Source organism: Canis lupus, chromosome 16 (assembly GCF_003254725.2).
Source record: "Canis lupus dingo isolate Sandy chromosome 16, ASM325472v2, whole genome shotgun sequence".
Taxonomy (NCBI): domain Eukaryota; kingdom Metazoa; phylum Chordata; class Mammalia; order Carnivora; family Canidae; genus Canis; species Canis lupus.
Genome location: NC_064258.1, coordinates 27,819,693 through 27,835,334, shown reverse-complemented (window position 1 = coordinate 27,835,334; position 15,642 = coordinate 27,819,693). Strand labels below are relative to the sequence as shown.

Below are 15,642 nucleotides of genomic sequence, written 5' to 3'. Positions count from 1 at the left end.
AACTCATTTACATCAAGTGTTTTGGACTTGGTGTGCTTTGATTTCAAAGACTATATGCATTTTACAAGTGTGTTCCAAATTCCTCTCTTTTCTTCCTCCAGCAATCCTAATGTGATGGCTAATAACAGGAACGGAATAGCAGATGTCACTGAGGGATATTATTGAGGGAAGGTGGCCCCTAAAATGATGCCACAGAAGCAGTTCCTTTGAGTAATTTCTACCTTAAAAAGGGGGGAGGGGAATAATGTAGAAAAGCAGCCCTCAGGTAGTTTTCAGCTCTCATGATGCTTTTTAAGTGGCAAAATTTGACTCTTTTGTTTGATTGGTCTGTTCTGCCTCTCCTCAAAGTTAGCTAAATGAAACGAGTAAGAATGTGAAAGTGTGAGAGAAGATGTGCTTTAAACCCCTATATCATGACCAGTTGTCAAGGAAAGGTAGAAACGGTGAGGCCATGAATTTCTGGATGGTTGGATACTCACCAAAAAAGAAAAAAAGGGAGCGTGAGGGACCCAGATGTCCTTGAATTTGTGGAGCAAGCAGTCTTGTTCTCTACTTCAGTAATTGGAGGGCTGGGAGAGGCAGTTTTTGCTCTTCGTCACACCTTGAAGGGATTTTCTATTCCATGGCCTGAAGGTGAGTTGCATCTTTTCTAAAACTCAACCCCTTACCTGGGAGGGCTGTGGGGTTTTTGGCACCCCTTCACTGTACATTTCAGGGAACTGTTGACAACCATCATCCCAAGAAGAAACAGCTTGTCTTTGGGTTCAGATTTTGTGATCACATTCCACGAGTACTGTGAGTGGGCTCGCCGGGTCTCTCCTGCAGTGTCTCTAGAAGAGGGGGTTGTATTCCATGTGCGTGGAGTTAGGGTCTTGGAACACTTCATGATGCTGAGTTTTAGCAGTACAGATTGTTGTTCTAAGTAGGCCTGAGCTTTATTAATGAAATTCAAGGAGAAAATGAGGTTAATGAAGAGATATCAATTAATACCCCTCACCCCAGCCCACCAAACTGGTTGTTGGATTCTTTTGAAACTGGAATATTCTGGGTTTTGTTCTGCTTTTTTTGTGTGTGTTTCTGTTAAAAAAAAAAAAAAAATTCTTTCCAGTGGCATGATTCTGCATCTTGAGACCAGTCTGTGGGTAAATATATGACGAGGCTCTCCACCCCAGGCTGGCTAAGCTTTCCTGGAAGTGAGGTACACCACAGAGCTGCTGAAGCCATGGAGTCAGCCGGGACCAGGTGCTCTTAGCCAGCAGAACTTGAAAACGTTTGAAGGAAAATACTGTGCTGCCCACCCTGGCTGAATACCTTCCTTTCCTGGAGCCTGTGGACTGGGCTCTGCTTAGCAGGAGAGTATGAACCACTGACACGGCTCTGTGAGGTTTACCACTGTATAAGGAGGTGGGGTGGGGTGCTTACTGCAACCTCAGGAAACACAGTTTGGAAACTGCAGTCCTGTTTGCCAAGCCTGCCTCAAATGCAGCCATTGTGCCCGAGAACCAAAGGAAGGCCCTGTCTGCACTGGCATCAAGGACAGCAGTTTTGTTGACAGAGCTAGGCCTGATGCCCCCTGGCCTGGATGAGTTCCCTTTGACCGCCAAGGAAGCGGAGGAAGAAAAGTGCAAACACCTTATCCAGCAGGTTCTTAGCATTTGACCAAAATCTTGGACTTTGAGTAGAGAGAGAGATGGAAACAGAATCAGTTTAAAAAGAGCATCTCGTATCGAGTTGTTCCAAATTCACCAGAAGCTCCCTACTTTGTGTCTCTTAGAGGAGTTTGTTGTACCTAATTCAGAGCCACATGGATTTCCCTTAAAATATACACAGCTTAAAACTGAAAGAGGAAAGGGCCCAAGACAAGACATGTTTGGATTTATGTCAAACTCAGAGCCTTTGGGAGGCAGCATGGAAGGCAGGATGTGGTTTTTTTCAGACTTTGCCTGTCATCTACCTCTTCCATTTATGTCTGTGGCACACTCAGGCCTTTTCTCTCCCCTCTTTCTGGGAGGGACTTCCCATGTCCAATATCTGCAGCTGCACTGTTTTCAGAGCCAAACTGAGACTGCCCTCAGAGTTCCAGAAGTCTCCATACACTTAGCCCTGCCATTCTCAAGAACCCCAGCCTCACATCTCCCCCACTTTATCCAACACCATAGAATGGCCAAGGAGAAGGGGCATCGGAAACCATTAGCCCCAACTCTGTGCTTCAGAAGAGGAAACTGAGTCCCTTCAAAATCCCTAGGTAGGCCCCTATGTCCCCTCACCAAAATACCTTTATTTCACTTTCAATAGTAAATGGCAATTTATCTGGGTATTGAATTTTAGGTTGACAGTGATTTTCCCTCAGCGCCTTGAGAAGGATCTTGCTATAAGTCTTATTATTGGCCCCTTGTAGACCAAACATCTTTCCTTTCTGGTTACTTTAAGATTTTATTCCCCAATGTTCTACAGTTTAGTGTAGTATGCCTAAGTATGGATTTATTTTTATTTATCTCCCATGTGATTCTTTCAACAGTTGTTTGAATCTACCAACATGGGATAATTCCCATTATTAGCAATAATAATCATATATCTTGTTTTGATAATAATCATATATCTTGTCTTAATAATAATCATATATCTATGTTTCTTGTATGCCGTGCTCTACATGTGTCATCTCATTTAATTTTCACAATAGTCCTATAACTAGCCATTGTACAATCAGGGAAACTGAGTCACAAGGAGTTAAATCTTTTGTCCATGCTAAGGCAGTAATTGGCAAGGCCATGTTTGGAATCCTGATAGTAGAGTTTGAGTATTGTTTCTTCTTCCGGTTGTCTTCTTCTGGTACTCCTATGAGACATAGGTTGGCTCTTTTCTTTCATCCTTTCTTTTAACTTGTTTTTTTTCTTTTTGTTTGTTTGTTTGTTTTTTAGTTTCTATTTATTTATTCACGAGAGACACACAGAGAGATGTAGAGACACAGGCAGAGGGAGAAGCAGGCTCCCCATGAGGATTCCAATGTGGCACTCCATCCCAGGACCTGGGATCAAGACCTGAGCCAAAGGCAGACACTCAATCACTCAGCCACCCAAGCGCCCCCTAGCCTGTTTTTTATATATCTAATCTCTGTCTCTCTCTGGAGCATTCTGGGCTATTTCCTCACATCCCTTCTCCATTTTATTAATTCCCTCTTCTGTATGTCTAATCTACTATTTAATGTATCCCTTGCCCTTTTGGTTTCAGTAATCATATTTTTCATTTCTAGAAGTTTCCACTGGCTCACTTGAGATCTTTCTACTCTTCTTAAAATAGTGTCTTGTACTGCTTGTAGGAATATCATTTGATTTTAAAACCATTTAAAAAATACTAGTTTTGTGGTCTCTATCCAATAGTTTATCTATTATCTAAAGTTTTGAGGAGTCTAACCCCTCCTGTTTATTTTGACTGCTGACTCTTGTACATGGTAGATTATTTCTCTCTCTGTTTTTAAAATTTTTTATTGTAGGCAGAGCTTTATTTTCCCTGTGGGAATTCTCTGTGGCCTGGAGTGTTGAAGTTTAATTCCAGTGGTTTTATATTTGCTCCTGCCAGGTATCCTAGGGATATCACTGGCTAAAGACCAATGTTACGTTAATTTCTTGGCTTGGGATTTCCTTCTGATGCAGGTAGTAGATATTTGGGCTCTAAACTTGTGCCAGGCACAAGACTGGGGTTTTGATTTTTTTTTTCTTAGGGGACTGTTTTTTCCCATTTAGAGTCAGGGCAGAAAAGAGCTTCCTTGGTGTCTTTCTGAGTTGATGGCTTTTCTGAGAGCATCTGAACTATACGTTGGTGACTGTCTAACCCTCACTTCACCAAGGCTTGAGGCATCATCCTGTCCTGTATGGGTGTGAAAAGCCAAACCGTTAGCCTTTGCTGGATTAGATCATCTGCCCAGGACCATGGCAGTGTAAGTTTCAGAGTCTGCTGTTCAAGTTATGCCTTTTCACTCCAGCACCTTTCCTACCTATCAAGCTCATCTGTGCTTTTCTATTTATTTTAATATTATTTTTTAAAACTTGTGGTAAAATACACATAAGATTTACCATCTTAACCATTTTTAAGTGTACAACAGTTCAGTTGGCATTAAGTACATTCACATCATGCAACCATCACCACCATCCATCCACACAACTCTTTTCGTCTTGCAAAACTGAGACTCTGTACCCATTAGACAATATAGGTCTTTATTCCTCCCCCTGCCAATCTCTGGCAACAACAATCCTATCATCCGTGTCTATGAATTTGAAATCATACAATATTTGTCATGTTGTGACTGTGTTATGTTGTTTAGCATTTCTTCAAGGCTTATCCATCTTGTAGCTTGTGTTAGAATTTCCTTAATTTTTTTTTTGAGAGACATAGAGAGAGAGAGAGTGTGTGTGTGTGTGCGTGTGTGTGTGAGTCGGGTGGGGGAGGGGGAGAGGGAGAGGGAGAGAGAATCTTCTTTTTAAAAAAAAAAATTATTTATTTATTAATGAGAAACACACAGAGAGAGGCAGAGACGTAAAGGAGGAAGCAGACTCCCTACAGGGAGCTTGATGCAGGACTCAATTCCAGGATCCCGGGATCATGACATGAGCCAAAGGCAGAGGCTCAACCATTGAGCCACCCAGGTGCCCCAGGAGAGAGTGAATCTTAAGCAAGTTCCACACTCAGCATGGATCCCAATGCAGGGCTCAGTCTCATGATCCTGAGATCGTGATCTGAGCCAAAATCAAGAGTCAGAAGCTTACCCAACTGAGCCACCCAGGTACCCCAAGAATATCCTTCATTTTTAACACTGATTAATATTCCATTATAGGGACACCTGGGTGGCTCAGTGGTTGAGTGTCTGCCTTCAGCTTAGGGCATGACCCCAGGGTCCTGGGATCAAGTCCCACATTGGACTCCCTGCTTCTCCCTCTGCCTATGGCTCTGTGTGTCTCTCATGAATAAATAAATAAAATCTTTTTTAAAAAAATCCATTATATGCATATGGCACATTTTTTTATCCATTCATCCATCAATGGACAGTTGGATTGCTCTACTGTCCATTGATTATTGTGAATAATGCTGCTAGGAACATGGGTGTGCAAATATCTTTTCAAGGCCCTGCTTTTAATTCTTTTGAGTATATATCCAGAAGTAGAATTGCTGATCATATGGTAATTCTATTTTTAATTTTTTTAGGAGCTGTCACATGTTTCCCACAGTAGCTGTATCAATTTTTCCACATTCCTGCTAACACTTGTTATTTCCTGTTGTTTTGTTTTTGTTTTTATAGCAGCCATCCTATGTGGCCTTCCTATATAGACATCTTAATGGGTGTGGTATCTCATTGTGGTTTTGCTTTGCATTTCCCTAATGGCTAGTTGAGTATATTTTCATGGGCTAATTGACCATTTGCATATCTTTGTAGAAATGTCTATTAAAGCATCTGTCCATTTTTTTTAAATCAGGTTGTTGTCATCATCATACATTTAAAGAGTTTTATTTCATAAGGCATTTCTAATTTTTATATGGGAGGATTTCTATTCTGTCCTATGGCTATTTTGCTGGATCAGGGAGCCTCCAAGATTCCCCTTCTGATGCCTTTCAAAACTGTACCCTCTGTAATTTTCAGTTCCACAGCCAGGAACTCTCCCTTTTCTAGAATGTGCCTTCTCTGCTTCCTTATCCTAATTGGCCTGACTTTGCCCTAATGATACCACTGTCCTTGAAACTCCTCAGATGAACACTCCCCTCCTACCCTTTCAAAGCACAAAGGCATCTTGGATTCAGAGGTAGAGTTGAGCATTTATTAAAGACATTTAGTCTTGGGGCTATTGGGTGGCTCAGTTGGTTAAGTGTCTGACTTCCACTCAAGTCATGATCTCAGCGGCCTGGGATTGAGCCCTACCTTGGGCTCTGTGCTCAGTGGGGAGTCTGCTTGTTGCTCTGCCCCTCTCCCTGCTCATGTTCTTCTCTCTCTCAAATAAATAAAATCTTTGGAAGAAAGAAGAAAGAAAGAAAGAAAGAAAGAAAGAAAGAAAGAAAGAAAGAAAGAAAGAAAGAAAGAAAGAAAGAGAAAGAAAGAAGAAAGAAAGAAAGAAAGAAAGAAAGAAAGAAAGAAAGAAAAAGAAAGAGAAGAGAGAAATTACATTTTTCTCCTCACTCCAACTTCTGTATCCCCTTCAGTGTCCACTAGGCACCCAGTAACCATGGGAGCCTCAACCTCACTGGGGTGTGGATTGAAACCCAACTTTGGAGATACAGCTATAGGACTTCAAAATTCCATTTCCCTAGGGGCACTGGGTAGCTCATTTAGTTAAGCATCTGCCTGCAGCCCAAGTCATGATCTCAGGGTCCTGAGATTGGGCCCACATTGGGCTCCCTGCCTGCTTCTCCCTCTCCCTCTGTTCCTCCCCCCTGCTCGTAAGTGCTCATTCTCTCTCAAATAGATAAATAAAGTCTTTAAAAAACAAAAACAAAAACAGGGATGTCTGCAAGGCTCGGTGGTTGAGTATCTGCCTTTGGCTCAGGTCATGATCCCAGAGTGCTGGGATCGAGTCCCGCATCGGGCTCCCTGCAGGGAGCTTTCTTCTCCTTCTGCTTATGTGTCTGCCTATCTGTGTGTGTGTCTCTCATGAATAAATAAATAAAATCTTAAAAAAAAAAAAGAAGCAAAAAAATTCCATTTCCCTGATCACCATGGTTCCTAATCACTCTGCACTTTAATCTTGTCACCAACAAAAACAGATGGGATAAGAAGCCTACCTTAAGAGCCTGGCTTAGGAGAATTAAATGAAATAGTGCACTTCAGATGCCTAGCCAGTTCCTAGCACATGTGAGCACTTATGAAGTTTATTTCAAGTTCACTTCATTTTCACTCTACCTTTATCAACCTCTGGCTAGCAGTTGATTTTTATTCTCACTCAAACAATTCTCCTCTTGCTCTGTGACCCTATCTTCATAACCATTTGTATAAGTTTCCTGCTATAACAAATTAGCACCAACTTTGTGACTTAAAACAACAGAAATTTATTTTCTCAAAGTTCTAGAGGCCAGAAGTTCAAAATCAGTGTCACTGTCTGTTGGCAAGGACACATTTCCCTCTATCAGGAGGCTGTAGGGGAAAAATCTTGCCTTTTCCAGCTTCCAGGGGCTGCCAGCATTCTTGGCTTGTGGTCACGTCACTCCAATCTCTGCCTCTGTGGTTATAGTACCTTCTCTTCTCCTGTGGGCTACATCTCCCTCTATAAGGACATGATTGCATTTAACCCACCTAGGTAACCCAAGATAATTTCCTTGTCTCAGAATCCTTCACCTAATCACATCTGCAAAGTTCATTTTTAGTCATGTAAGGTAACAATCACAGGTGCTAGGGGTTAGATTGTGGTTATCTTTTTTGGGGAGAGGGGTTTCTGTTTAGCCTGCCACACCTGCTCTACCACCCTCTTTCCCAGTCCTATTGAACCTGGTTTTCAACCACATTATATTATCTAGTCATTCATTACTTCCTGTACCTATAACTTTTCATTCTAGATTCACTCCCCTTCTCCTCACACCTTCTCCTTCACAACTGTGCCCCATTGTTGGTCATTTCTACCACATTTTCCTCAGAACCTCCAGTGACCCCACTGCTTTGGCTTTCTGCCATCCTAGTCCTTCTCATCCACCCAAAGCAGCAGAAGCCATGAAGTGGGAGCTCTCTTAACTCCTTTCTTTTTCCTCTAAAGTAATGAATGTATTTCCTCCCTCTCCCTTCCTTACCTTCCTCCCTCCTTCTCTTTATCTCTCTCCACGTTGGGTTGTGGACTGTTTAGGGAGTGGGTGAGTGAAAGAGGAATGGGGAAGGAGGTTGTCCCAATTGCAGACCTGATTGATAGTAGGCTCTAAGATATCTGGAAGTATGTTGGTTTAGCCAACACAACTATCAAACTGGCCTTAGTCAGAGCCAACCCAAGAGAAAATGTTGGTCAAGCTCTGGTTGCTGGGAGTGAGGGTGGAGTGCTATCACTCACTAAAACCAAAAAAGCAGATGATGCTGTAGACAAGTCTGTTTTCTAATAGGTACTTGCATTTTTCTGGTTGTCATCTGACATGACTAAATATCTCAGAGAGTGGATGAGAAGGAATCTTGCATTTCTGATCCACTCCAGGCATTTAAATAGTCAAATCCTTAATAATACTCTAGGTTATACCTGGAAGGCCTCTGGCCTAGTGCATAGAACCTCCATACACGCTTGGCAGTAGAGACTGGAGTGTCCACATTTGATTCTTCCTGAACCTGATCTCTTACAAACCTGTTGCCTGGACTCTCTTGAGGCACCTGTAGTGTCAGGATAGTCCAGTTGAGAAGGATAATATTTTTCTGAACTTTTGGGGCAAGAAGATTATTTTAAAGGCTCAAATTCCTTTTTATATCTGCCTCTGTTCCTCGCCCACCCCCACCAAGTATACATACAGTAAGTGCAACCATTTCTCTGGCCAAAAGAAGACTAGTAAGGCATGTACTTACCGAGATCATTCGTTTGGGTTCAAATTAAGAATGATTGCTTTTGAAGCCTAGAGACACCATTTTGAGGAGGGCCCAGCATCCTGTGATAATGACATACAACCCTGATACAAACCTCAGTTCAATTCTCAGGTCTTTTTATTGGCTCAGAAATCATATCTTCTCCTTCCAGCTTCCCCATTCCTTTCATCTTGCAAGCTGCAGCTGAAGCCAGCTCTAGCACTTGGTGCAGAGGAAGGGAAAGAATCATAGAGAGGATGACCTTCCTCTCTCAGATGGGCTTGGAGTTTCCACTGGGCAAGCCTGAGAATGCTCTGGCCTGCCCCGCCTGGACCCAGCGAGGGCACTTTAAGCCAGAAGGTAGGCTCCCAGATCCTCAGTCAGAACCAATAATGAAAAAAAGGACTGTCATATTTGTCTCTCTTGCAGCTCATACCCTGTATTCTGCCTTTATACATTTATACTCTGTCTCCCATGCTATTTCTCATCCCCTAACTTCTTGACTCCTGGACTTATTTCTTTTTATGATTTCATATTCACTGCTTGGATCAGATGTTTAATACTAGTCCTCTAATACTAATACCACTAATACTCAGTGTCTTCTTCTGTACCAGGTAATCATTTTTTCCTGGTCCAGGTAACACTACCGTGGCCAGTACCCCTGCCAGGAGATATCTATTATTGACACATGGGATCCGGACAATGCCAACCTCTTATAACCAGTGCCTTCTGGATAGCTTCCTCAGGATATCTTCTAGGCATTATTCTCTCCCCTGAAAACCTGCTCTCCATCCTGTATTCTTTCTGTTTGTTAATTATGTCATTAATGACTCAGTTATTCAAGCCAGAAATCAAAGAGCCACACTAAACCCCTCTTTTCACTTAGCCTCACTTCCAGTTTCTTATTAATACTACCTCTCAAAAGTATCTCAAATTTATCCCTGCCTTTCTCTCTTCACTCTCCTGCCTTAGCTCAGACTCATCATTTTAACCTAGATTTCCTTACTGGTCTCTTGAGTTCAATCTTTCCTCATCCCATCCCAATGCACCTTCCACAATGCCATTGAATGGTATGTAAAATGCAGACTTGACTCAGTCTACTTCCTAATTTAAAATACTCTAATGGCTCCTCAATTGCTGCAGAACACATCCAAAATCCTTGACATAGTAGAGAAAGAAGATCCATCATGTTCTGGTAGTTGCTTTGTCCTCCTGCTGTATTTCTTGCCATTTCCTCCTGAGCACACGCAACTTACTACAGCTTGTGCCCCAAAACTGCCAAGTGCTTTTACAGTCCCCTTTTGTATATTTCCTTTGCCTTGAACTCTCTTTCTAACCTCAGCCACCTTTTGTCAGGTAAATTTCCACTCATCATTTAAGACATGGATCAAATGTCGTCTCCTAATTAACATCAAACTAGCATCACTCATCTTTTGGTGGGAAGGGAGTTATGGTGATTTTTCACTTTCTATGTCACATATTTTGTTTGAATTTTCTTGAAACAATGTATTGCTGTAATAATTTTTTAAAAGATTATTTTTTTCACCTTCTCTTTGAAAACTTCACTGTCTTTCCCCTCCAGATAGAATTAATTATGCTGTCTTTCAAGGCATATATACATATATTACTTTCATAAATGATTTTAGAAAACTATTTTTTATTGTTATTGTTTATATATACCTTCTCAGACAAACTGTAACAATCTGAAGACAAGAATTGTGTCCTATCCAACTTAATACCTCCAGCACCTAGCATAATACCTAATACATAGGAAAGGCTCCCAAAATGTTAGTGAAACAGGAATAAATTGCCTGAGTTCACTTAATTGATTAACATTAGAGTCTATATTAAAATTCAGGTCTCTAGATTTCTACTCCACTCTTTTTCCCATTTTGCTATATCATTGTCTGTGGAAAAGTGTGATCACACAGCTGCATGGTGTCTTAGCAAGGCAGCACATGTGAGAGGAAAGAGTACTCGCCTCATTTGTTAAATCGAAGAATTGCCTGCCTTTCTGCCCATTCTTTATGAGGACCAACTGGGGCAATGTTTGTGAACCCTCTTGGTAAAATGAGAAGTTGCATATAGAAAAAAAGGATCATTATAAACATTTAGTTCACTATAGCTTTCATCTTTAACAAATGGACTATAAGTTAGAACAAATGTTTCCATGTTATTCTAAAGTAATCAAAAGAGAGCTTATCCTTTATTCTCTGATCCTCAAGGACAATAAGTCATGGATGAGAAGCTTCCTGCATAGCTAGGAGACAGTGCCATTCTGGGTTTCTGCACTATTTTAGTACATATATTATGCTGGCAACACCTCTCCTCCATCACTTGAAGATGGTTCACTATTCACTTTACCCAGGTGTGTAACTGTGAATCCCAAAGATGGTTTTATGCGTAGAAAGCAGAGCCACACATTTTCCTCCTGACTGTGGATTTCCAAAGTCCTCCATAACATACAATAATGTACTCTTGAGACAACTATACAAAAGACCTTCTGAAAACAGGACAAGACCTTAGAAATTACAAGTAAGATAACAGAGATGAAAGATTTAATAAAAGAGTTGGAAGTTAGAGATAAAATCACCCAGAAAGTAAAACCAAAAGACAAAGAATTGGAAAATAGAAGAAAAAAAAAAAAAAGAAAATTATAGGACAAATCCTTCAGATGCAATGTCTGAACAAAAGGTTCAAAAAGAGAGAATAGGAAATGCAAATCAAAACCACAGTGAGGGGAGCCCCGGTGGCTTAGCTGTTTAGTGACGCCTTCAGCCCAGGGCATGATCCTGGAGACCCAGGAACGAGTCCCGCATCGGGGTCCCTGCATGGAGCCTGCTTCTCCCTCTGCCTGTGTCTCTGCCTCTCTCTCTCTTTGTCTCTAATAAATAAATAAAATCTTAAAAAAAAAAAAAAAAAAAAAAACCACAGTGAGATGTCACCTCACACCTGTCAGAGTGACTAGTATCAAAAAGACAAGAAATGGGGGCGCCTGGTTGTCTCAGTCAGTTAAGTGTCCAACTCTTTTTTTTTTTTAATAAATAAATAAATTCATGAGAGAGCTCTCTCTCTGGGCTGAAGGCGGTGCTAAACCACTAAGGCACCCAGGGTGCCCCTAAGTGTCCAACTCTTGATCTCAGCTCAGGTTTCAATCTCATGGTCGTGAGTTCAGGCCCTGCACTGGGCTCCAAGCTGGGCATGGAGCCTACTTAAAAAAAAAAAAAAAAAAAAAAAAGACAAGAAAAGACAAGTGTTGGTGAGGATGTGGAGGAAAGTGAATCACTGTGTGCTGTCAGTGGGAATATAAATTGGTACAGCCACTATGAAAAACAATATGGAGATTCCTCAAAAATTAAACATAGAAATACCATATGATCCAACAATTCCATTTATGAGTATAACTCTGGGAAACGAACAAGGGGTAGTGCAACAGGAGGTGGGTGGGAGGATGGGGTGACTGGGTGATGGACACTGAAGGGGCACTTGATGGGATGAGCACTGAGTGTTATGCTATATGTTGGCAAATCGAACTCCAATAGAAAATATACATTACATATGTATTTATTCATGAGAGACAGAGAGAGGCAGATATACGGGCAGAAGGAGAAGCAGGCTCCTCGCAGGGAGCCCAATGTGGGACTGCAATCCAGGGGCCCTGGGATCATACTTTGAGTCAAAGGCAGATGCTCAACCACTGAGCATTTAATTTTAAAATTAAAAATTTTGAATTATTTTATTTTATTATTTTTTAACAAAAATTTTTAAAAGAGAGTGAACAGAATAGTGGAAGGAGGAAATTGTTAATGAAATAATTCCATTTCTTAGACTCTAGGGCTTGCATTTCTTGATTAAAAGGGTTCACTGAGTACCTGGCACAGTGGCTGAAAATAAAACTACACCAAGTATATTATCATGAGATTTCAGAATGTTGGGATCAAGGAAAAGATCCAAAGAGCTTTCCAAGAAAGAGAGAGAAAAAAAATCTCATGCAAATTATAAGTATCAAAATGGCATTAGATTTCTCAATAGCAACCAGAAAGTTAGATGACAATGGAGCAATTTCTTCCAAATTCTGAGGGAAAATTATTTCCAGCCTAAAATTCTATATCCAGCCAAACTCCAGGAGAGAAGAATGCATTTTCAGATAATCAAGGTCTCAAAAGCTTTGCTCCCATGTACTCTTTACCCAGAAGATCCTGGTGGGATAGACTCCACAAAAATAAGGAAGGAAACCAAGAAAGTTACTAAGAAGACCATGGATCCAACACAAGGGAAGGTGGGAATCCCCAGGCTGATGTGAGGGAATCACCCTAGGGCAGCCTTGATAGAGTGACAGTCCATGTGAAGGTCCCAGGGCAGTGGGAAGGATTTCCTCAAAACATTTCTCCAATTGGGAGAACAATCTGGGGAAAGTGTGAGGTTGAATTATTTAGATAAGTACATAAACAAACTAAGCAAACAGAGAAGATACTCAGAATGTGAATGTTGACTTAACTGCATTTTAACAGTGTTGGGATGATGTCGGGGGCTGGGGAGTGTGAGCTTTTGAGGTGTGGGTGGTGGTGGCATGGAAGAGCTAAATCCTATTTTCCATGGTAGGAAGTCAAGAAATGATTAAAGCTGGAAAATGAAGAAGCAGCAACATAATCATGTAATTTGGAAATATGAGGGTAAATATTAGATGAATCAGCTCAGATAGTTGAATTTATTATTTCTGGGAAGTGGGAATAAGGGAGGTAAGACTTGGTGGGGAGGGGGTTGCTGTTCAGTTTAGGGTGGTTTTAAACATGCCTTGTAGAATGATCCCCCTCAGACCTCTGTGAGTGGCTCACATCCCTGCCGTATCACCTGGGCTTCTTCAGAAGCCCCATCCTTGGGCTGTACCTCCAACAAATTTTTACTTAGCTGGCCCGGGGTGAAGTCTAGGCTTCAAGGTTTTAAAACATTTTTTCCAGATGAGTCTAAACTTCAGGCCTGTTTGAGAAGTTACATGTATAACTTTGATACAAATTAAAACTAACTATATATAAATAAACCTAGGATAGTTCTGGGCACTCTATCCTTAAATGTTAATACTTCCAATCCGACTAAGGGTGGCCTGAAAAGCTCAAGGCTTGGCTTCACTCAAAACCTCTGGCATTTGAATTTCTTACCAGTCAGAAAAGCACATGGCATTGTCAATCAGAAATTCTTTAGCGGAGGAGAGCCTTTCATGGGGGGGGGGGGGGGGGGGCAGGGGTATGGATGAAGCAGAATACCTGGGAGCTGCCAGAGGATTAACTTTACATGGAGGTGTGAATGGCATGCATCTGATCCTTCCCCAGAAGGGTCACGGAGCAGAGGTCACAAGAGTAATGAGAGCCCGAGATGGAGAAGAAGGGGAGGAGACTTCAGGTGGGGGAGGGGAAGAAAGAGGCAACGCTGTGGAACTTCCACCACTTTTTCTCCAATTTCAGACAGCCTCTCCTGCTCTCTTAAGAAACCCTTGAAGAAGCCAATTTGAGTCTGCCCACGAATTAATGGCCCTAGCTGGTGGCTTTCGGGAGACAGCATCGTTATTCTCTGTTCTCTTTTCTGGTCTCTGGGTCAAGGTGAGCTGTGTTCCATCCTCTGGAGGAGGGCGGCCGCCTGCCGCTGTGGGTCACCTTGGAAGAATGGCCTTATTATTCCCGCAGTCATCACTATCTTCCCCGACACATCTACAGGTGTACCCTTTCTTCGGGTGCCCCTTGCAGGTTTCTCTTCTCTGCTCTTGGCCTCCTATGGATACAGGAGCCTGCCTGTTATTCACCATACGGTGTATGGTTACCCTCTTTGATTTGCTGCTGTTTGAACCAGATGCTGTCTGTCTTGTAGCATTTAATCCCTTGAAAGGTTGAAGGATGCAATTTATGTGAATGATGGCTCTTTATAAGAAGGCAAAGTCATATTGCACTTCATGCTTATCTCGAACAGATTTCCTTGTCTCCACTCCCATCCTAATGAAGAGATTAATGCATCAAGAAGTACCTCTTGGTGACTTTAAACTGCCGATCTCCTGAGGAATGCCAGCACATTCTAGTGATCACTAGGAGTCTGGAGGCTTCAGTCGCTGCTCTTCCCCTTCTGCACTGAGACACCTCAACCATATCCTGCATCATAAATCTAGGGGAGTGCGAAGCCTCTGTCTAGAGAAACGGCACTCTTCCTTGTGGCATTTTAAATGTCTAGATAGGAACAGACATAGACCAGAGAGGTGGCTTTTAAAATAAATTTCTTTGTATTGAATCATTTGTGTATTTGGTATCATTTTCCTCTGACTTCTATTCAAATTTTCAGATATATCGAGGATGGAGCTGACATAATAAAATCGCCTTTCAAATTATTCGATTAGCATTTTTAAAACCTACAAGAAAAAAAAGAAAAAAATCTCACTCAGATGAATGAATCATAGATATGATAGGGGTGGAATCCTCAGATGGACAGGAGACAGTTGCATTTATTGACTCCTAGACACTACAATTAAAAGTTACATTGCATCCTCTGAAACCTGAGCTCTTATACTATACAGACATAAGAGCATTTCAAATAATCAACATCTGAGAAAAACAGCTTATACAAATAAGCCTAATAGGGAAAAAAGCACTTAAAACAGTGCCTAGCACATAGGAAACACTCAATAAACCTATTACTGGCATACTATTTTATTTTTTTAAGATTTTATTTATTTATTCATGAGAGACAGAGAGGCAGAGACATAGCAGAGGCTCCCTGTAGGGATCTGCAGGGACTCTCTGCCCTGGGGATCTCAGGACCCTGGGATCACACCCTGAGCCAAAGGCAGATGCTCACCTGCTGAACCACCCAGGCGTCCCACTGGCATATCATTTTAGCACAAGACCCTGGTATAAAATTGGCTACAGCCCTTTGTCCAGGAAAATGTTGGATTATGGCTCTGCCCTAAACCCCCACTATGTGGGCCCAGACCCCATGCAGGTTCTGAGGATGCATGACTCCTGATTTGGCTAGAGAGAGAAGACATTGCCTACAAAGAAGGAACAATCCATTCTTGGGCGAGGGGGAGGGGGTTATTAGGAAAACCTGAGATGTTTTCTGAAGGAAGAAACCCTCCTTCAATCTCAAGCCCAATGGGAATA

The 15,642-nt window shown here is 41.7% G+C and overlaps 1 long non-coding RNA gene across 1 annotated transcript; it reads left to right on the top strand.

Annotated features, from left to right (window-relative positions):
* The first annotated feature begins 335 nt into the window (after positions 1-335).
* Positions 336-14,773, top strand: LOC118351053 (uncharacterized). Its single transcript, XR_004805856.1, has 4 exons — positions 336-633; positions 13,106-13,176; positions 13,963-14,097; positions 14,462-14,773. It is a non-coding gene; the product is annotated as an uncharacterized LOC118351053 (long non-coding RNA).
* Positions 14,774-15,642: the final 869 nt, after the last annotated feature.